This window comes from Mustela nivalis (assembly GCF_964662115.1).
Source record: "Mustela nivalis genome assembly, chromosome: 9".
Lineage (NCBI taxonomy): Eukaryota > Metazoa > Chordata > Mammalia > Carnivora > Mustelidae > Mustela > Mustela nivalis.
The window spans coordinates 73,242,249-73,265,897 of record NC_139028.1 but is presented as its reverse complement, the minus strand read 5'-3'; the positions used below and the strand labels follow the sequence as shown (position 1 = coordinate 73,265,897).

The 23,649-nt window shown below is 39.7% G+C and overlaps 1 long non-coding RNA gene across 5 annotated transcripts in view; it reads left to right on the top strand.

Moving 5' to 3' along the window:
• The first annotated feature begins 1,778 nt into the window (after positions 1-1,778).
• LOC309840743 overlaps positions 1,779-23,649 on the top strand; it is a 125,824-nt gene continuing 103,953 nt past the window's right edge. For 2 of the 5 annotated variants that reach the window (XR_014298770.1, XR_014298771.1), the window contains exons 1-2: positions 1,779-1,917; positions 4,698-4,801. This is a non-coding gene — a long non-coding RNA (uncharacterized lncRNA). Of the gene's footprint in view, positions 1,918-4,697; positions 4,802-11,218; positions 11,295-11,884; positions 12,083-16,449; positions 16,589-17,702; positions 18,263-23,649 lie in introns of those variants that run through there. The other 3 variants (XR_014298774.1, XR_014298772.1, XR_014298773.1) reach the window with 3 other exon arrangements.

Sequence of the window (23,649 nt, the reverse complement as noted above, 5' to 3'; positions counted from 1 at the left end):
ACTTCCAAATACCTGATATTATATGTTACATTTTGGTTGAGAATATTTGACCTCAGTTGACTCACACTGAAGCATTTTTCTTGTTTCCAAGGCCCGAGAGTAGAGGGTTGGGGAGTATGACTGTTAACTGGGGGGACTAATAAATTATAAAAGGGTGGTAGTAGACAAGGTGAAAAATAGCCCAAGAAAGGAGACAGAGAGGAAGACTGCCTTAGCCACTTCACAGTTTGTTTTGTTTGCTGGGGTCATTATGTTTAGCTTTGCCATGTGGTTTAGTGAGTATATTGGTACACAGCTTTTTCTCTTTTTCCTACTAGGTCCTTTCTACAAGCCGCACTCGATTTCCTTGTTGCCAACCCTGATCAGTCAGCGTGACAGATTTAAAGATGAAATGACAAGCAATTTAAATTAACCAGTGGAATCTAGACCTGTGTTCTATTTTTATTCCTTTCCTCTTCTTGTGTAAGTCAGTAGGGAGACATTTGATTCACATATCCAATATGCTTCTCTTGCCTTGGCTTTTAGGTGGTTTTGCCAGCCTTCTTTGATTTTGTTTTGATTGGAGTCCAGCTTCATAGTTTGAGTTTATCTTCACATAATACAGTATACAAAAGGCAAAGCTGTCGTGCCTGCAACTGCTGCCTAATGGACCAGACATTTTCCCTCTCAGTTTACATTACAGCTGTATCTGGCACATCATATAACACCCTTTTTCATTGTTATTGATATGGGGTGTGAAAACATTTGAAAGCAGAAACACCATACAAGTGTAAATTACTATTCTAGATAATATGCAAGTCTGAGGGGAGACTTTATGTAGATATTTGCTAGTACCTTCCAGCAGAGCATGGATTTGTTGGTTTTATGACATATTATTAGATGAATACAGCTGTTATTATAAATTGGCACCTTTAATTTTTGGTGATTTGATGTGTCTAGTTTAAAAAGATATTTCTTCTTAGAAGCATGATCCCCAGACGAAGTTTTATCTTTGCTCCTCTGCTATCTCACTCAAAACATTACATACCTCTTTGATTTGCTTTACCAAACAGAAACAGTCTCTTCTTTAAACTTCACTACATTGGCAAGTTGGAAACAAACTTTTTTTCCTGCTTAAAAATCAAATCGCTGCCTGTACTTTGTTTAGGGAGCACAGGCTTAAGAAAGTAATCATTTCTACCCAAAGTACATCAAGTCACTACCCGTTATAGCTGAATTGTCTTACAGTGTTGCTAAACATATCCAGTACTACTTGTACTGAAATCAAATTATTGTAATATGTACTATGTGTAATAGTACTAAAAGAATATTTATTGCATACTTACTCTTAGATACAACCATCTTCAGTCTGACCACCTAATATGTACTTGTTCTTATAGTGGCTTCATTTTTTTGTTTTTGAGGACCTGTATCTCCCCTTCTCCAATGAACCTTCTTGAGGTATGACCATAGATAACACCTGGCATTGGTTTATGTGCAGATAGTGGTGACTTAAATGTGGGTGAATGGAGCTTACTATCATATGTCTTAAGTACCACTAGTTGCAATGTACCAGCTTGAAAACTGACTGCTGTAAAGGAAAATTCAGAACACATCATTTTGGAATATTTTGAAAAACATCTCATATATTTTCATACCTTGTCTTGTCAAAAGAATACAACTCTTAAAAACAAACATTCTAAACGTGACAAAAGTGTGTAGGCAACATCAAGTCAACCAAAGATGTCACTCATCAGGATCAAGCCTTTTCTCTTTCATCTTTATTCTTGTCATTATTGACGAAAAGGAAAGAAGACAAGAAAAACACATCTAAAAAGTCTTCCGCAAGACCCGTTGTCAGACATAACTGATAAAACATTTTACAGAAACCCCATCTCTCCCCAGGAAAGTAAATCAAGCCAAGACCAAAAGAGTTGTGTAAGTATATATGTGGGCCTGTCAGGGTGAACCCAGCAAACACCAGATAGCCCGCACTTGTAGGGAGAATTGCAATGAAGATCTTCAAACTGCTTCATATTATTTTGATGATAGGATCCTAGCAGATTCCAAAAAACAGAAAAGCGCACACAAAGGAAATCATTGTGGGCCTTGTATTGTGAGTTGCCATCCCTGAAATAAACAGCTGTCCCTGTAGCATAGAGCTTCCTTTGTCATCCTGTCCATCTGTGCTGCAATTGAAAACATGTAACTCAGAAGATAAATTTGGGTGGAGAGTCTGAAAGATAAGCAGGTTTCTCAAACAGGCACATCAAGTACTAGAAAAATAGGCAACAGTTTTGATCATAGTCAAGAGCTCTAATTCAAAAGACTTTTTTTTTTTTGACACTTTTCCCTAGGTGTCAGAGTAGTCCCTGCAATTATTTGTCTTTAGCAACTCCCAAACATTTTAGGGATGGAAGTAGGGTGTGCCTTGTAGAAGATAATAATGAAGATGAGGGTATAGTGACTTAATGACAAGGTGGAATTAATCATTCTTCTTAAAAGGGGACCATGATACAAATATTCCCAGAAAGCTGTGAGTGAAAATAACCAGGACAAAAGTTTCACCCTAGAAATTATGCAGGAATATGAGCAAATCCAATTTAAAGCAGAGTTTTTAAATTTTCATATTTCAGTGTTTTTTTTTTTAATTAAAAAAATTAAAAATCTAGGGTCATCTGGGTGGCTCAGTCGGTTAAGCATCGACTCCTGCTTTTGGCTCAGGTCATGATCTCAGGGTCTTGAGATCGAGCCTGTGGGCTCAATCCTGGGTGTGGAGTCTGCTGCCTGCTTAAGATTCTCTCTTCCAGGGCACCTGGGTGGCTCAGTCAGTTAAGCATCTGCCTTCAGCTCAGGTCAGGATCCCAGGACCCTGGGATGGAACCAAGCCCCACATCTGGCTCCCTGCTCAGTGGGGAGTCTGCTTCTCCTTTTCCCACTCCTGCTCTCCTGACAGAGAGAGCCTGTTGCGCTCTCTCTGTCAAATAAATAAAATCTTAAAAAAAAAAAAAAAAAGATTTCTCTCTCCCTTTCCCTCTGCCCCTTCCCCCTGCTATCTCTCTCTCTCTCTCTCAAAAAAAAAAAAAAAACAAAAAACAAAAAACAAACAAACAAAAAACAGGGCGCCTGGGTGGCTCAGTGGGTTGAGCCACACTGCCTTTGGCTCAGGTCATGATCTCAGGGTCCTGGGATCGAGTCCCGCATCGGGCTCTCTGCTCAGCAGGGAGCCTGCTTCCTCCTCTCTCTCTGCCTGCCTCTCTGCCTACTTGTGATCTCTGTCAAATAAATAAATAAAATCTTAAAAAAAAATACGAGAAAAAATTGCAGCATAATACACACACATGTACACACATGTAATTTTGAATTTTAGTATTTTTTTATTGCTTTAAATTGAAGAAAATGGGCTGGGGAAGTGGGGCAAACAGCAATTTCTTGGGATGTTAATACTGAGTTACCAACAATTACATAAGGCAATGTTAACTGACATCCATTTTGAATAAGAATAGAAAATAGTGTTAGTTGTCTACTTTTCCAGAAAAAAAGTTTTTAAAAAATGCAGTTATCCTCAGTAGGACTATATCTATTTATAAGAAACAACTGAATAGTTAAAAATTTGTTTACTGGTGGTTTATAAAGAGGGATTTTGGCAAATGTAAAAATGACCATATTTTAATTTTTTCCCCAAAGTTTTGATGTCTTGTCAACAGCCTTACCATATGAGAAATACTTATTTAAACAAAACTTAGAGTCTGATCCTTAGCTATTAAAACTGTGCTTATTCTAAAACATTATGCAATTTAGAAATATGAGTATTTTTGTGCAAATAGATGATTGCTTAAGTTCCCAATTACATCACCTAGCCTTTTTTGCTCTTGTTTAAGCAGTAAAGTTTATATTACTCCAAATGCTTTTTTTTAAGGCTCAAAGCTTACTATTTGGAAGCTCAAGAGCTTAAATATTATTTGTACATGGTTCCTGTGTTGTAATAAAGTCATGCTATATTAAATTTTACAGATACTTTTGATTAGTGTGAGTATAGATATGATATAGTATATTGTGGAATTGTCGAAAGATTATTTCTTCTTTTAAAATATTGTTTTTATGTTTCCCACAATGTACAATATTTTCCTTAGTTTGCATGTATAAATGCTAAGACAATTTAGAGGCGTGCTCAAATGTTCCTTTTCTGAGCTTACTGGAAAACTGACTTAAGTGTTTTCAATTTGTAGAATATATTACTTGCCAGATGTTTTTGATTCTTCCTACAATTTAGAAGCAACTCTCTGATTATGCTAAATATTAATTTACAAAAATTTGTGAATGACTTTAGTTGCCATACCTCACTTGAAATCAAGCTTGTAAAGGAAATAAAGTTGTTGATCTTGCCTTTTTCTTTACAGTCATTCCAAGAACGAAATACTTCATGGGTCTGGATTTCTACTTATACACAAGAACCTTTGATCCCTTTGATATATGTAAAATGTCAAAGGCTGCAATCACTGAGCATTTTAGAAGGGGTACTTGGTTATGTGTGTTTGTGCCATAAACACTAACAGTAGCACCAAGACGCTCTTCGTATGCATAGTTAGTTGACCAAAGCCAAAAAAAAAAAAAAAAAAAAAAAAAAGAGAGAGAGAGAGAGGGAAATGCTGCACTCTTCAAAGCCTCTCTTCCCTTTGTGAGATGATTAGATCTTATGCTTCTCTTCTGTTTTGCAGGCAAGGGCCATCCACATAACTGCCACACCAGGAATCTCCAATATGCAGGGATAAGATAACACCTGTTCTGTATCAGGCCCTGGGACATCCAGCTATATACTGAGGTGAGTGGTCATCGGGATTGCCCTGCTTTCCCTTATATGGAGATTGGAATTAAGACTTGGAATTTTCCCCCAGTCATTCCTGGAGACTTGCTGAACAGCCTGGTTTCAGGGACATGCTGGAGCCTCCTAGTGGTGGCCTCTGGGCATGGGAATGCTTGTAACAACAGGGTGACCTGCCAAGTTCAAAGTACTTCTGCAGGAGTTATTATCACTGCAAAGGGGTTTAGGTACCACCTAGCATCTCATAGACTGAGACATGAAGGATAATGACATATTCTGACCTTGCAGGGTGTGGTGGGAATGATGAGAAAAGGACTTTGGTGCCAGTGGATGGTTTAGCCTGGAGTGTTCCACAGGAACAAAAAAGTAGGACTGCTGTGCCTAATGACAAATTTTGACAAGATCAGAATGGGACTCAGGTGAATCAGATCTCTTGGCAATTTTGATGATTTGAATCTACTTTCACGGTTTTGCTGCTCTGAGCTCTGTGGATTTCAAATGGTCTAATAGGCAGTTTGGTTAATATATTAATTTACTTAGAGAATTTACAAATTAAGCCAGTCAATACTAGCTAAGCACCCGCCATATGCTAGATACTGTGTTAAGTGCTATGGCAAATTCCGAGATGAATCATATTTTCTACCCTGTAGGGGCTCATAGTTTGGTGGGGGATATACGACATGTAGACCAGTCACTGGAATAGAGGGTAGGAAGTGATTCAAGATGGTAGGAAGTGATTCAAGTGATTCAAGATGAATAGAAATAGACTATAAAGCAAGTTCAGAGGCGATGTGGGGGTGGTTCAGGCAGGTGGAATGGAGACAAGTGGATAATTTAGTCATTCAGGAGTAAAATTAACACAACTTGGAAACTGATTATAAAAAGGGGCCGGGGGCAGAGGTGAATAAAAAATGCTGTGATGTTTCTAAGAATGCATGGCAGAGGAGTCAACAGGGGGCACCGAAGGCAAAGCATATTTGGAGGGATATAGGAAGGGTTCGGTTTTGGACAAGAGGAGTTCAAGGTGGAAATTCAGACTTGGAGTATGGGAGGGAAATGGCTCTGGAGGTACAGAATACAGGCTCTTTTGCACTGGAGAGAAAACAAAGCAGCAGAATTCTGTAAGTTTTTGGAGACAGGTAGAGACAGACCTGTTCTCTGTGGAGAAACAGTGAGAGGCAGTAGGGGAGTGAGTCTGTGCTCAAGAGTCAGACCCACCCGAGTCTGAATTTCAGCTGTTTCATACTCTTTGCAGGCAAGATATTGAACCTTTCTTTCTTTTACTTTCTTTTATTTTAAATATTTTGTTTTATTTATTTGACAGAGAGATCACAGTAGGCAGAGAGGCAGGCAGAGATTGAGTGGAAGCAGGTTCTCTGCTGAGCAGAGAGCCCGATGCAGGGCTTGATCCCAGGGGATCCTGGGATCGGGACCTGAGCCGAAGGCAGAGGCTTAACCCACTGAGCTACCCAGGTGCCCCAAGATATTGAATCTTTCTAAGCCTCAGTTTCCTCATTTACAATGCGATAGAGGATAGCATTTTTCTCAGAGTAGATGTGAGGATTCATTAAGGTGAATTCATTAAGGTGACTATAGTTTTGCAGTGTTAGGAGAGAATTTTACAAGGACTTGGTGACCGCTGTTAACCAATTAACATGGTTGAGTGTAGAGCAAATACCATTACATTTGGGGGAATATGTTAGTTTGCTAGGGCTTCTGTAACAAAGTACCATGGATTGGGTGACTTAAATAATAGGTATTTTCTCATACTTCTCGAGATTAGGAGTCTGAGATCAAGATGTTGATGGAGTTGGTTCCTTCAGAGAGTATAAAGACAAATATGTTCCATGCCTCTCCCCTAGTTGAGGGTAGTTTGCTGGCCATCTTGGCATTCCTTGGCATGTTCTGATCCCTGCCTTTGTAAATCACATGGCACTCTCCCTGTGTATATGTCTGTGCCAGATTTCCTTTTCATAATAAGGACACAGTCATATTGGATTGGGGGCCTCCTTACTCCAGTATGACTTCATCTTAACTAATTATATCTGTGATGGCCTTATTTCCAAATTTCCAAATAATGTCACATACTGAGCTACTGGATTTAGGGCCTCAACATATGAATTTTGTTGGTATGCAGTTAAACTCATAACAGGGAAAGTGGGCTTTGGAAGAATTGTTTAGGCAGAGATCAGATTATACATAGGGCAAGAAAATAAGAAAGCGGATCCCTAAGATAGAGGTAAAACAGAGGAACATGGGATAAATTGAAGTAGATTGACCATGGGGGAAGACAAGATGTTTCAAATGAGGAGAAAGCAAGGTGGATGGATGGATGATAGTCTGAGTCTGTATTTAAGTCCAGAAGATGGTCTTTTCTGTACCCTTCTGCCAGGCCCTATGCTCTTTTCTTTTGTTTTTGCCTGAATTATATGGAGAATTGGTTTATCTCTCTAGTTTTCTCATGAAAAATCAGCCCTGATTGATATTTTCTATAGAAATATAATGAGGGAGGGAGGAAGAGAGTCGCCCTTTGGATACAACCAGAGTGTATCTATTTGTAGAATTTCAGGATTTCTTAAAAAGCTTTTTTTCCCCCAAAAGAAGATATGTAGCTTAGAATGAAGAACATTTCCTTTGAGAAAAAAGCTTTAAAGATAGTAATAATCTTAATTAAATAGTGTTTCATATTCAGAAGGGAACAAAATTATAAATGTACATACAACTTTCTCAACCATATGTTCTTTTTAATGATATTAATATATCCCTCGAGATAGAAGTAAAGCTTCTTCCTAATTAGGTAGTATTTTATTAAACTGAAAGAAATCTCATGTTAGTTTGAATACCACTTTCAAGAATTAAATAACATTTATAGTCTCAGATAAAGAGGATTTTGCTTTCTTCCATGAAAATTATTGGTCCTGGTCAAAAACCAATTTTATAACGAAGGAAAACAAGAGGTCTCCTTGCTAATTGAAGACAATTCAAATTCTCCAAGATTTTGCAAAGCGTGAATATATTATTTCTGATTCTATTTGTACCAAGATAGCTATTTTAAGGAAAAATTGGGATAATTTAAACTTCATAAAAATCTAATTTCTGCACTTGACTAATCTTTTCAGTCAACTCAGTCAAAATGATTTACATTTATAGATTCAACCAAATTTAACCTTAAGGGTATATAGTATGGAGCAAGGTCATGAGCCCTGGGGCTGGAAACAGAAAGACTAGAGTTCAAACCCATGAACAGATTAGAGTTCATGATTAAAGAAAAAAAACGGAGAACAAAAAGTATGTAAAATTGAAATGAAAAGAGATTAAAATAATTGTAAGGAATACTACCTGTGCTTCTATGGCAGTATGTTTGAAAGCAGAAAAAAAAGGTGGATTTCCTCCCCAAATATAAATCCCCCAAGGAAATAAGCTGAAGTAGAAAATATGAATGTACTAGTTACTATATAACATGTTGGAAAGGTGATTAAAAGGCTATGACTGAAGAAGACAGCAGGCCCAGACAGAGTCACAATTGTTTTTTCATTTTTTAAAAAAGATGTTTACTTATTTATTTGACAGACAGAGATCACAAGTAGGCAGAGAGGCAGGCAGAGAAAGAAGGAGTGGAAGCAGTCTCTCTGCTGAGCAGAGCCCCATGCAGGGCTTGAGCCCAGGACCCTGAGATCATGACCTGAGCCAAAGGCAGAGGTTTTAACCCACTGAGCCACCCAGGCACCCCTGTTTTTTTCCTTTTTAAAGGACAATTCAGATGTTTATAAACTAGGTCATAGACAATGATCACATGAATATAGGTGCAACATTTCTTTTTTTTTTTTTTTTTTTTTAAAGATTTTATTTATTTATTTGAAAGACGGAGATCACAAGTAGGCAGAGAGGCAGGCAGAGAGAGAGAGAGGGAAGCAGGCTTCCTGCGGAGCAGGGAGCCCGATGCGGGGCTCGATCCCAGGACCCTGAGATCATGACCCGAGCCAAAGGCAGCAGCCCAAACCACTGAGCCACCCAGGCGCCCCTAGGTGCAACATTTCTAAATAAAACATTAACAGGGGCATCTGGGTGGCTCAGTGGGTTAAAGCTTCTGCCTTTGGCTCAGGTCATGATCTCAGGGTCCTGGGATTGAGCCCTGCATGTGGCTGTCTGCTCAGAAAGACAACTTAAAATGGTCAATTCTTCTAAAATTAATATGTAAAGCTAAGGCAATTCTTATTAGGATCCCAGGGGCTTTGAGGTGGGGAGAATACAGAAGAATCAATGCCCAAAAATGGCTCAGAAAAATATGGTAAGACTAGTGAGAGAGGGTTTATAAGATATTAGAACATACTATAAATTAAATATTACATTGACGTAAGAATAGGTAACTAGATCAATAAAACAGAATAAAGATTCTGGAGATAGATCCTAGACTATATAAGCTTCTTCTACGTTAGAAAGTTGCTAGTTTAGTTCAGTGGGGAAAGGATATATTCTATAATGAATGGTCCTGGCAAAACTGGTTATCTATTTGGAAGACAAACTTGGATCAAAAAAAATATATATAAATACTAAATATAAAAAAATATATAATAATGTCTTGCAAGATAATCTGGGAGGCTACATTCCCAATAATTGGGAATAATGGGAAAATACCCCTTTAACCAGAAGTTTAATCATATTTATTTATATATAAATTCACACTTCTGTGTGGCAGAAGTCTGTAGACAAATGACTGATTTGGAAAGAAAATGATTATCATGCAGATAATAGGTATATAATTTGTAATGAAAATACCAACAAATCTTACAAATGGAAACAAAAGACAGACTACCCAGTAAAACATGACTAAGTCAGATAAACAGGCATTTTGTGGAAGAGCAAAGCCTTTTGCCAGCAAACATATGAAAAGGTGCTCAATCTAATTAGAAGTTAGAGAAATGCAAATTAAAATAATAATGAGATTAATCTTTACCTCTACTGGGCTGGTGGAAAGAAGTAATAATGCCAGCTACTGTTGGGTTATAGGCAAGGAGGTATTCAACGTACTTTGCCAAGGGAAAGATGAATTATTTCAGTCCTTCTGCAAAGTAGTCTGGCAATTTCTTTTAAAAATAAAAATATGTCTTTTCTTCAACCTGGCAGTTGCTCTCACTGACTTTTTTCCCCTAAAGATTTATTTATTTATTTAAGCTTTAAAAATTTGTTATGTTATGCTAGTCACCATACAGTACTTCATTAGTTTTTTATGTATGTTCCATGATTCATTGTTTATTTAAGAGAGAGAGAAAGTATGAGCAGGGAAAAGGGAAGAGGGAGACAAGCAGACTACCTGATGAGTGGGGAGCCTGAACTGGGGCTGGATCCCAGGTCACTGAGATCATGACCTGAGCTGAAATCAAGAGGCAGAAGCTCAACCAACTGAGCTACCTAGGCACCCCTCATTGTTTTATATATATTTTTTAATACAAATGAACCCATTCTGATTTGAAAGGATTTTTTAAAGATATTGTTAAATGAGAAAAAAAAGATGACAGGAAATGTATATAATATAGTTGGGTTTTTACAAAAGAATGAAAAGCCTTTGCCAATGTGAATGTGAGTATGTGAGATTATAATATGGAGAAATATACAGACATCTACAGATGCATACTAGGCTCTCAAGATGGGTTTTCTATGGTATTGGAGGGAGGGCAGATGGTTAAGCCAATATAATTTTTCAGCAATTTCTTACACAAAACATTTACTTATTTTTTCCAATTAAAATTTTTATTTTACTGAAAATACTTTATTAAGATGAAGTTTTTCCATCAATATTTTTTGACAAAGACTCAATAATTAGCATTTTCTTCCTATCTAGCTGGACTGACTATAACCTATGTTATTGTGAATTTTCTTTCTGGCCCTTATTTTTAACAAGTATGGTTTTCTTGGTAGTTACTAATTATTATTATTACTTGAAGGTAAAAATCAGTCTTTCTTTCTTTTTTTTTAAAGATTTTATTTACTTATTTGACAGATAGAGATCAAAAGTAGGCAAAGAGAGAGAGAGATTGGAGGAAGTAGGCTCCCTGCTGAGCAGAGAGTCCGATGCGGGGCTCCATCCCAGGACCCTGGGATCATGACCTGAGCCAAAGGCAGAGGCTTTAACCCACTTAGCCACCCAGAGTCTTTCTCTAGTGTTTCTCTTATTCTGTGTAAGTCTCTGTTATTGGGATTTAGGGACAAAATAATCTGAAAATGCATATTTTTCAGGTGAAATCTGATATTTAAAGCATTGGTGGCTAATTTGAATTTATGAACCACAGTGTGGTTCACAGGCAACATTATTTAGGTTCAGTGAAATGTGTCTGCAGGCTGCATACTTTTTGACTTCTGGTGCGGCTCAGGTCTTGGCTATCCTAATGTTCCTAATGCTGGAAATGTGTTACCTACTAGGAAAATGTCATCCTCTGTTTGAAAAGCCCCTCCTGTCATGGAAATAGGGCTGTAATCCTGGGACCAGATAAATCAGGTATGTGCATGTTTCAGATCTGAACGATAGCAATGGAGAGAAGTGTGCTGGGGAGGCCTTGTCTGGATGCACCCCCATATGGTCCCTTATGTGTTTCAGTGTATCCCCAGGAAATAGCCGCATGGGATGCCGCCTATCCAGCAGCAGGTGGCAGCATTAGAACAAAGATTGGCCACGTGAGGGCCTGTGATACTCCCAATTTCTTCTTTATTTATATATGAATTAGGGAAAGAACAGATTGCTGATCAGTTTTAGAGGGAAGAAAATTATTTGCCATACCCTTTCAATTAAAAAATAATTTAAGGCCCTACTACGTGCCAGCCACTGTGCTGTGCATTTTATTTTTACATTTATTTTTTTGAGTTGCCACATGAGGTTACGTTAGCTTTAGGTGTACAACATAGTGTGATTTGCCGAGTTGACACATTCTGCTGTATTCACCACAAGTCTTGTGGTGTGCATTTTAACAGTTGTGGTGTTCAGTCTTCACAACCTATGACACAGGCAACTATTTCTCTCATTTTAAAGATGAGGAAATTAAGTTTTCGAAGGCTTAAGGAATGTGCCCAAGGCTGTCCTGTTTCTCACAGGCAGAGTCGTGTCCAGAGCTGCTAGGTCTTTGACTGTTTTTCTGGAATCATACCTGTCATACCAGCCTGCAGTCGAGCTTCTATCTCAGTTCTCCTGACTTTCTGCCTGATTAATGTTGTGGAGAAACTTGGGCTGTACTTGGGGACAGAGGACGGCAGCACGGCAGAGGACATTTGCCCCAGATGCTGGCCAGGTGGTTGTGCCCTAGAGCTGCTGATTGAGGGAAGATGGATGCTACGGCAGAGGAACACCACACTTTTAGTCTGGAGAAGGGATGTGGAATTTTGATGCATTTTTCCTTTTTCGTATAATAATTCCCATGACAGGAACCGATGACCTTTTTCCTGATTTCTTACTATTCAAAGTATTGGCATAGAAAACAAGTTGTATAAGAAGTTAAATGCTTCTAGTGATAAATGTGAGGGGCTGCCCATTTGGTAATTAAAACTGTGGGACGTTTGTATGACAGACCTGTCCTTGGCTATTTCATACTGTGTCACACTCTATTTGATTAAAAATGACTAATCTCATGATTTTATATAAATGGCTCAAATCTGTTAGACAATTTGCTTAATAAATGAGATCAGCCAGCAAAGCTCACAATTTCTTCCAGTAAGGCGGTGCTGCCTGTGTGATCTTGTGTATGTAGCTCATTCTTCATCTGTAAAGGAGGGGTTGGACTAGATCACACCAGAAGTTTCTTCCTGCTCTGCTAGCCTGTGATTTTCTGGAGTCCCCGTGGATCTGTATGTGAACAGAACCAATCCCCTTCCATGCAGGGCAGCTCCAGAGGGAGCCACAGAGATTAGATAAGCCCTTGTATCTTCAAAGAAATGATCCCAAGTCACTGGCAAGTTAGGAACCAGCTAAAAAGGACATAGTTATATGGCATCTAAAGAGTTTGGGTTTGGAGTCAGGTAGTCCTGATCCAAATCTTGGCTCCACTGATGACTAGCTGTATAATCTTGGGCAAGTCACTAGGACTCCCTGATTTTCGATTTTCTTAGTGGACACCTTAAGATTTGCTGCGGGTTTTTAAGAATCAGAGTTTGTCATGTGTTTGACTCATGATAGTTGTCCAGTAAATGGTAACTCTTTTCACTAGTGATTGTTATGGGTTGAATTATGTCACCTGAAAATTCATATGTGGAAGCCCTGGCTCTTAGTACCTTCGAACGTGATCTTATATGGAGGGGGTAATCTTATTTCAGGGGTAATCAAATTAAAATGAGTTCATTAAGAGAGTCTGTTTTCCACTGGACATTCTTTTCTGCTTTGTTGAAGGTTAGTTGACCATAGAGTTGAGGGTCCATTTCTGGGCTCTCTATTCTGCTCCATTGATCTATATGTCTGTTTTTCCGCCAGTTACCATACTGTCTTGATTATAGCTTTGTAATAGAACTTGAAGTCTAGGAATTGTGATGCCACCAACTTTGGTTTTCTTTTTCAACATTACTTTGGCTATTTTGGTGTCTTTTCTGGCTCCATACAAATTTTAGAATTGTTTGATCTAGCTCTGTGAGAAATGCTGGTATTATTTTGATAGGGATTGAAAGGAATATGTAGATTGCTTGCGATGGTATAGACATTTTAACAATATTTGTTCTTCTAATTCACGAGCATGGAATGTTTTTCCACTTCTTTGTGTCTTCCTCAATTTCTTTCATAAATTCCCTATAGTTTTCAGAGTACAAATCTTCTTTGGCTAGGTTTATTCCTAGGTATCTCAACGGTTTTTGGTGCAATTGTAAATGGGATTGATTCCTTGATTTGTCTCTTTTTTCTAAGGTTTATTTTGCTCATTTACAGCTCATTTTTTAAAAAAAAATTAAATTTGTTCTAGGAGCACGGGTCTGTGATTCATCAGTCTTACGTAACACCCAGTGGTTACCATAACACATACCCTCCCCAGTGTCCATCACCCAGCCACCCCATTCCTCACCCCCCTCCCCTTCAGCAACCCTCAGTTTGTTTCCTAAGATTAAGAGTCTCTTGGGGTGCCTGGGTGGCTCAGTCAGTTGGGCATCTGCATTCAGCTCAGGTCATGATCTCAGGGTCCTGGGACTGGGTCCCCTGTCAGACTCACTGCTTGGCGGGGTGTCTGCTTCTTCCTCTCCTTCTGGCTCTTCTGTTATGCTCTCTCTGTCTGTCTCAAATAAATAAATAAAATCTTAAGAAAAAAGAAAAAAGAGTCTCTTAAATGTTTTTTTTCCCTCCCTGGTTTCATCTTGTTTCATTTATTCCTCTTTCCTCTGTGATCCTCTGTCTTGTTTCTTAAATTCCATATATCAGTGAGACCATATGATAATTATCTTTCTGATTGACTTACTTCACTTAGCATAATACCCTCTAGTTCCATCCATGTCGTTGCAAATGGCAAGATTTCATTTTTTTTTTAATGGCACATGCATCCCAATGTCAAGCAGCAATGTCCACAAGAGCCAAACTATGGAAAGAGCCCAGATGTCCACTGACAGATGAATGGATAGAGAAGATGTGGTATATATATATTCCACTATATATATATGTAGCCATCCTTGATTTCTCTTTCTGATGCTTCCTTATTCGTGAATAGAAACACAACAGACGTCTATGCATTGATTTTATATCCTGTGACTTTGCCGAATTCCTGTATCAGTTCTAGCAATGTTTTAGTGGAGTCTTTTGGGTTTCCTACATAGAGTTTCATGTCATCTATAAATCCTGAAAGTCTGACTTCTTCCTTGCCAATTTCAATGCTTTTATTTCTTTTGTTGTCTGATTGCTGAGGCTAGGACTTCCAGTAGTATGTTGAACAACAGTGTTGGGAGTGGGCATCCCTGCTGTGTTCATGACCTTAGGGGAAAAGTGCTCAGTTTTTCCCTATTGACTATGATAGTAACTGTGGGTCTTTTGTATATGGGCTTTATGATGTTGAGATCTGTTTCTTCTAGCCCTACTTTTTTGAGGGTTTTTATCAAAGGATGTTATATTTTGTCAAATGCTTTTTCTGCATCTATTGAGAGAATCCTATGGTTCTTATCCTTCCTTTTCTTAATGTGGTATAGCACATTGATTGATTGGTGGATATTGAACCACTCCTGCAGCCCAGGAATAAATCTCACTTGGTCTTGGTGAATAATCCTTTTAATATACTGTTGGATCCAATTACCTAGTGTATCATTGAGAATTTTTGCATCCATGTTCATCAGGGATATTGGTCTGTAATTCTCTTTTTTAATGGGGTCTTTGTCTGGTTTTGGGATCAAGGTCAACCTGGTCTCATAGAAATAGTGATTTGAAGGGATACGTGCACCCTAGTGTTTGTAGCAGCAATGTCCACAATTAGGGACAGACTATGGAAAGAGCCTAGATGTCCATTGAAGAAGATGTGATACACACACACACACACGCACACACACACACACACACACACACACACAGGAATATTACTCAGCCATCAAAAATAATGAAATCTTGCCATTTGCAATGACGTGGGTGGAACTAGAGGGAATTATGCTAAGTGAGATAAGCCAGTCAGAGAAAGACAAATACCATATGATTTTCACTCATTTGTGGAATTTAAGAAACAGAACAGGTGAGCATAGGGGAAGAGAAGGATAAATAAGGTAAAATAAAAACAGAGAGGCAAACCATAAGAGAATCTTAACTATAGAGAACAAACTGAGGGTTGCTGGAGGGAAAATAAGTGGGGGGAGGGATAACCGTATGATGGGCGTTAAGAAGGAAGGACACTTGATGTAATGAGCACTGGGTGTTGTATACAACTGGTGAATTACTAAATTCTATCTCTGAAACTAATGTGTTAACTAACTTGAATTTAAATAAAATCTAAAAAAAAATTGTTGTGAACTCCAACACTGTACCAGCAGTTTTCAGATAACGGTTGTTTACTATTTTTAAAATGTTTTTCTTATTTTGTTTGTAATTATAAAAATAAGCCTATAATATAAAAAATGATGTCATTAAAGTGGGCGTAATCAAATATGGTATCCTTACAAAAGGGGGATTTGAACACAGAGAATCCTTGAGGGAAGATGATGTGGATAAATAAAGGGAGAAGATAGCCACCTAGGCAAACCAGAGAGGAATGGAACAAATCCTTCCCTCACAGCTCTCTGAAGGAACCAACCCTGCTGACAGCTTGATCTTGAACTTCCAGCCTCCAGAACCAAGACACGATATTTTTCTGTTGCTTAACCTGCCCAGCCTGTGGTGCTTTATCCTCACAGTCCAAGAAAACTAATACAGCTCTTTTTGCTCAGAATGCTGTTCTGCTGCCTTCTTGCCCCACTCTGAATGTACCTTGTGTAGCACCCATACAAGCACATGTCTGTTGTGGCTTTATATTCCCTGCCTCAGCTGCTCCCAAGTGGTTGGTCAGCCTTTGGGATGGTATTAAAAGAGTTCACATTTATTGATACCATTTTATATGCCAGGAAATTGAGGCACAGATATGTTTTTGCAACTTATCTCAAGGTAACATACCTATGAACTAGTAGAGCGAAGATTTGGATGGACCTAGACACTCTGACACCACAATCCTTGCCCTTATTTCTCACAGTGACATCTTCACCACCACTCAGAGGAGCTTGGAGATTACTGGAGCTGAAAGAAGAGAAATTAATGGCTATTTCTTATTAGCAGGACAGAACTGACAGCTCTGTGTCCTCAGTACTGGTCTCCATGTATCTCTCTCATCACATCCCTGGAACATACTAGACAATGGTGCCCACTGCCTGCAGATCACTCAGCTTGCTAAGGAGTTCTATTGGCCAGAGTCCAGAGCTGTTGCTCTCATTTTAGGTCCTGGACCTTTCATCTTTCAGGCTTTCCCAGAGTTGCCATTGATGAATTTTTGGACTTCTGTCCAAGGATCTGATGCAGAAAAGCACTATGGGGAGGCGGAATGTCATAGCGGTTAAGGGTGCTGGTTCTGGTGCCAGATGCCTGGGTTTGGATACTGGCTCTGTACATGACTTAGTTAGCCTCAGATACTCATCTGTAAAATGGGATGATTGTAGCACTTATTTCATAGGGTTGTTTTGGTGAGAATTAATTAACAGATGTTCACTTCTTAGATCAACACTTTGTGAGTACTTAGTACATGTTGGCAGTTATAACGTGTCAGTGGGATGGACTGTAGTACTCTAATGGTAACTACCTAGGGGAGCATCTCTTCCAGGAAAAAGACTGAACTATATCCAGTCTATAGTGATAAATTCATAAAATTTCAATACCCTGTCATCCATATTGCAATAGAAATACAGAGGTTGATGTATATGCAATTTATTTCAGAATTGTGCAATTTAGTAGGAAATGTTCATAGCACATAATAAATATTTGTTGAACGAATAAAGGAAATGTGAGGTGAGGCCTTGGTGCTGTGGGAAAGAGGGGAGTGCAGGCTGGCAGAGGGATGCCTGGGCAGCTATGGTAAAAGAGTAGTAAATTTTCCAATTCTAGAGGATGAGGTGAATTCTGATCCAAAGCAGCAGGTGGAGAAGTGAGAGGGCAGTGGGCATCTCAAGACCCTTATCGTGGCTAGCAGTGGTGGAGATGTTGGGGCTAAGGCTGGGCTGAGCAAGAGGCAGCAGGCCTGCGAGCAGGGGCAGAGAGGAGCTGTATTCTAGGAAGGGAAATCCAGGGAGGACAGGAGCTTGTCAGACATGCAGAAAGACTCTTCTGTAGGAATTAGAGATGGTCTCTATCTCTTGCTGACTCACTGGGTCTCTGGAGAAAGGCCTGGGGGCAGCGGAGTACTGCAGACTCTGATGGCTACATGAGCTAAGCCTGTTTCCTGAACACTGAGGACAGGTCTTTGCTGCTGGCACCCGGGAGGTGCAGGACACTGGGGCTGAGAGAGAGTGCCAAGGACTGGATTCCAGCTTCCGTGTTGCAAGGCGTCAGGACAATGCTGAAGCCCAGCGAGAATGAACACTCCCATTCTGAACCTGAAACTTGAAATTATACCTGGAACTTTTAAAATGGAGTCAATTGAGGATTTTCCAGAAGCAACAGAAAGATTTCTGTTGCATTTGTCATTAAGAAGTATAAATTGCTATAATCTTTTTAGAGAGTGATTTTGCAATATTATCAACATTTAAAGGATGTTAATTGCAGTGTTGTTTGTAACAGTGAAAAAGTGGAAATGATTTAAATGCCATCAGCAGAGGACTGGTTAAATAAGAATCAGAAATGATGAAGTAAACATGTACAGATATGAAAAAGTTACCCCATTAAATCATGTGGAAAAAACATGCTTCAGAAGAATGAATCAGTAATATCCTGTGTGCAAAAAAAAGAATTTCGTGTGTTGAGTACGTATGTTTGAATAATGCATGGAGCATATCTGAAAAGACACAAACCAAGTGAACAGTGGCTAATTCCAGATAAAGTGTTGATGGGAGATGGGAGGGAGAGAAAAGGAAAGAGGTATCTCACTTTATACTTAAAAGACTTCTCTACTATTTGCTTATATTGTTCTGTTTTACAAGTATTTATGACATGCTATTTTTTTTAAATTTTTTAAATTTTATTTTTTTCTTATTCAATTTTTAAAATTTTTCCTCTTTCCTATTTTAACCTTTTAAAACTATTTTATCAGTACTTTTTATTTTTTTTAATGACATGCTATTTTTAAAACACTGTAAAAAAGAACCTCAAAATAAAACTAAAGCTTGTTACCTGGGTGTTTGGGGTTTTATATTTTCTTGTCTGTCTTCAGATTTGGAACAAATTGCTTGTTTTTTTTTTTTTTTTCCTCCTTCTATTTTGATCTCAATTCTTCTTCTTCTTCTTTTTTAATCATGTTCAGTTAGTCAGCATATAGTATATCATAAGTTTTTGTTGTAGTGTTCAACGATTCATTAGTTGTATATATGACCCAGTGTCTTTTTTTTAAAGATGATTTTATGTGGCTTTTTAAAGACCATAGGGGGCTTTGGAGAGGCTGGCAGTGGGGTTCTGGTCATCAGGAGGCCAAATGGGGTAGTCATAGGACACTGCCAAGAGGGTTTGTGAGCAGGAGAGAAACTTCCGAGGTGTGTCACTCTCTGAAGGCCATTCATTGGGTTCCATGCAAGCCATCAAATGGGCACTTGTTGGGCACTAGGCATTATATTTAGCACCATGTTGGACATCTCAGTGGGTACAGCTCTGCACTTCAAGGGGGATTTTGCAGAGCATGGCATAAAACTTGACAGATACTACCTTTTGGATGGCTGAGGTAATTTCACAGCCTCTTCCCTGGCTGTAGCATATTACCCCTCACTGGGCTCAGGGCAGTCACTGGGCACTGGGCGGAATTCTGTGTGTTCCTCTCCACTGGACACACCATAGAATTCTCTGGACTCCACATAAAATGTAACTTGCAGCATCATGGTTGGCATCATGCAGAACTCTGAGCTAATCCCCAGGAGGTACGTCTTTGTGGGTACCCCAATAACGGATATGGATGAGTAGATGAAGAGTTTGATTCTTGCTCTCTCACAACAGAGACTGTGCTAGGAGGAAAGGGAGTTATAGACCCATCAGGGCAACCACGTCTCCTCTGCCAGAGCTCCCTGAACTGACCGTGGCCATGAGGAAGGAAGACCTGAGACTGGGGAAGAGCAAGGGAACAGTTGAGCCTCTTGCCAACTTCTTCTCAATATCAGAAAAGCCCCAAGGGCTTGAAAGGGTCAGTTTGCTGCACGAGACTGGAAATAAACAAATGGAATCCCCCATCATTAATACAGATACTTCTGAGAGTAGTGCAAGGTAAAGGAAAACCAAAGAGCCTGGAGGGAGAAGGAAGCTCTGGAGAAGTCCCATGTCCAGGCTCACTGCTACTTGGATCGCAGACCCTTGTCTGCCTTCATAAGTTCCCATTTTCATGTGGCCTTTAATTTTCCACATAAAAGGCAATAAAACCAAATTAAATACCTCCTGTGACCCCTCCAATTTTTCACGAGAGTTTCTGTACCCTCATTGCCAACAACAAAGCCCAGCTGAGATGGGATGCTGGGTGGCTGGCTAGGCACCTTCATTAGCTAGATTATTGCATACATTTCAGATTAACAGAGATTTGAAGTTGCTTGTAAACAGCCAAGAAAGGACCACATGCAGAATTATTTGAGAATAATCAAAGGAATTTTGTGTCTTCTTAACTTAGGAGGACCCACAGCAGGGCAGGCTTCACTCCTCATAAATGCTCTCAGGGCCTTTTGGACAATCTTGAGCAGCTTCTTCTGCTGTGATTAAGAAAAACAGATGTATGCACCTGGGAACTCTCACTCTTAGAGTGACACAACTTTATTGAAAGCCTTCCCTTGAATCGAGAAGAGAATGTTGGCTCATTATGCTGCTAGACTTAACCCAGGCACCTCACTCTTCCCCCAAATATACTGAGGGAACTCCCTTGAAATTCCCTTCTCCCTCTAGGTGCTGGCAGCCATTTGGGCCTTTATCAGTAGATTTACTTATTCTGCATGTTTCACATAAATGGAGTCATACAATACGTGACCTTTTGTGCCTGGCTTCTTTCACTTAGTTTAATATTTTTTTAGGTTCATCTACTTTGTACTAATAGCTTTTCAGGGACACTGTGTGGTGTGAAAAGAATTTAGTCTTTGGTGTCAGACAGATGTGGGTTATAGTTCTGGCTCAGGCACTTACTAGTCATGTCTTAGGAAGCTTATTTACTCTTTTGGAACTTCAGTCCTCATTAATAAAGTGAAGATAATAAGCCCTACCTCAAATGTAGTTGTGAGGATTAATGATTAACATATACAAAATCATTTGGTGTTGTAGCTTGCACATCGTAGGCACTACCTAATTGTCAGAAGAAAATAAATTAAGTTAAATGTGAGAATATGTGGTACAGAGCCTGCTAATTCCTTGCCTTTGTCCCCTCTTTCATGTCCTCCTTTATAAGCCTCATTACACAGTGGCAGCTTTTTTCTCTGAATTCCTACAACCTCTCTTCCCCTTATGTCAAACATTTGCCTTGCCCTGAGCATATACTTCTGGGTCCCTTTGTCAAGTAGGTTCTTTTTTTCTCAGTGTGTGTATCTTATCCCCTCACCCCACTCCCACCCCAACTGAACTACATCTTTTCTAGAGGTCAGAAGCTGTTTTCTTCTTCTAGGGAACATATGTTCCAAATTCTCTGGGCCAGTCCCATTTGTAAATACTCTGTTATGTAGTCCTTACAAACCACTGGGATGTCACAGAGTATCCAGGAGTCTGGCAGCCTGGCCACGTCTGGCATGTAGTTCTGGTAGTTCTGGCATGCAAAAGTGGCACAGACTCCTTCTTCAGCCTGATTTTGGACAATATGATCCCTTTCAATGTTTGGGGAAAGTGTCTATTGCCCAGAAGTGCCACATCTGTCTCCTGCCACCCACACAGAAATGGAGCTGGCAGCATGCGAACCTCCATCCTAATTATCTGGCCGTAATTGAAAGGTGCAAGTTGGCATTCTCAGGAAGGTGCTTCTTCAAAGGCACTTGCTGCAGAAGCTAAACTCCAAATTAAAATTGATTCCCATCCTCATAGATGCATCAGCTATTAGAGAGTAGGTTTTGGAATGGAGTGTGCTACCAGAGAATGAGGTCAGATATGGGCAGGGAAAATGTCTTCCAGAGTTTCAGCATATTAGACTCAGCTGAATTTATATGTTGGGTTTTTACTACAAGTAAAATATGATAGCATTCACAGTACCCATTTAATGTTTTTGACCCTGTCTTTTTTCTTTTATATAGGAAGTTAGTACTTAGAGAAGGAATAAAAACAGAAACCAAGAGTCAGAAGCATTTATGAAGGTGACAAATTTCTAGAGCAGTTCTTAACCATTTTTTGGGGTCACAGAAAACAGACAGGGCCTATGTGCATAGAAAAAAATTCTGCATGTAATTTTGGGGAGACTTGCAGACTCCCTCGTAACCCACCTAAGGCCACCAGGTTAAGACTTCTACTAAAATGAGAGCCACTTGTCTTTAACACTAAAGTCACAAAGATGAGTAAGACACGGTTCCTGCCCTCAAGGGATTTTCACTGTGGTGAGGGGGATCAAACATAGATCAGTCAGTGATACCTCAGCTAGTCAGTTGCAGAAACCTACTGATTCTTTCTGTGCCCTCTCTCCTTTCACTTTGTACTACCCTTGTCCTGTTTTTGTCTCTCGGTCCTGGGGCAGGAGCAATAGCTTACAAGTGGTAACATGTTAGTTTCTTCATCCTTCATGTGGAAGAGCAGTGATCCTCCTAAAAGTTACTCATCTGAGGAAGAATTAGCTCACTCCTCTCTCAAGAATCCTGCCATGGTGTTTTTCTAGACCTTCCAGAATAAAGACTCAATTTCTTGCAGCAGCTCTCAAAGCGTTATGATTGGATGCCATTATACGTTTCAGCTTTGTGTTCTCTCCAGCCTGGTCTGAATCCGGGTCTTTATCAATCAGTACCAGATCCCTCATTTTTCCCTAAGTGAAGCATTTTCAAGCTTCCCTGTATGGCTCATTCTCACTCCCATCCTGGAATACTATTTCCCTTATTATCTATCTATTAAATCCTTCTCATCCTCAAAGAACCAGATCAAACACCTCCTCTGCAAAACTGGCCTCGATTCACCAACTCAGAATGAATGATGGCTTTTTTGAACCTAAATTTAGCACGTATTTTATCCCGTGTTATAGAAATGTAATGGCCCATGCCCGATTCCATCAAAAGACCACAATATTTTGAGGCAGAGGTGGCATCAGATTTATCTCTGGGGTGTGGAATCCCTACCAGAGGGGTGGTCCTTGGACTCACTAAAAATAGGTTTTGTTGAAAGTGGAGGTGTGATTAAGGGAAAAGGGCGTCACAAAATCCCACAGATGAGAGTTCAAAATGAAAGTTTCTCAGCTCTTGAAGATAAGCCCCAGGAGGGCGAAGGATGGTGATTCTGGGTCCAAGAGGTGGGGGACCCCAGAATAGATCTCATTCTCAAACTGGGTTTCTAACAGAAAGATATACTGGATAAGAACTGTTCTGGGATAGGTTGAAGTAGAAGACCTTCAACCTCAGCCTCCTCAGAAGAGGACACTTGGGCAGCATGGACAGTACTTTGGCGCTATGGAGGTCCTCCTCTGCCAAGCCTCTGGGCTCACCCCATGCCCAGAGGCTACTTTACTTCATCATGGCTTCCACATCCATGTAGTGTCTGGCAGTTGGAAAAGATTGGCCTGAGAGTCCTGAGGGTTGGGCTTGGCCCTTTAGGTTGGCTTTGGGTGGAGAGGACACACCTGAAAATGCACAGGAGCTACTGGAGCTGAGGACTTGAAAGAACTTTTATGGCTTGAAAGCAACACCCCAACAAGCACTTTTGTTTAGCCACCGGTGCCTTTCCCTCAACAGTGGGCCAGAGCCAAAGTGCTTTAGACTTCTAAGCTCTAAGTACTGCTATGCATATTACCAGGAGGATATGGTTAGAGAATTTATGCTGTTGTTGGCAGACCTCAAACTGGATGGAGGCTACATCCATATCTGCCACGTTTGTATCTCCAGCATTCGGGACTTTGTCCACAGTGGAGCATAATAAATACTCGCAGAATTGAAACCCAAGTGCTTCTTAGCTGGCTCTGAATATTGATTCTGCTATGCAAATATTTCTTCCCATTCTCCACAATACCAAATGCCACTGTTTTTGGTCCCTCTCCAAGGTCTCTGTCTCTAAGCTCTTAATTAGAAAAGGGAAGCAGTAATTATTAAAGTTATTAAAATATGGAATATTGCAAAGAAGC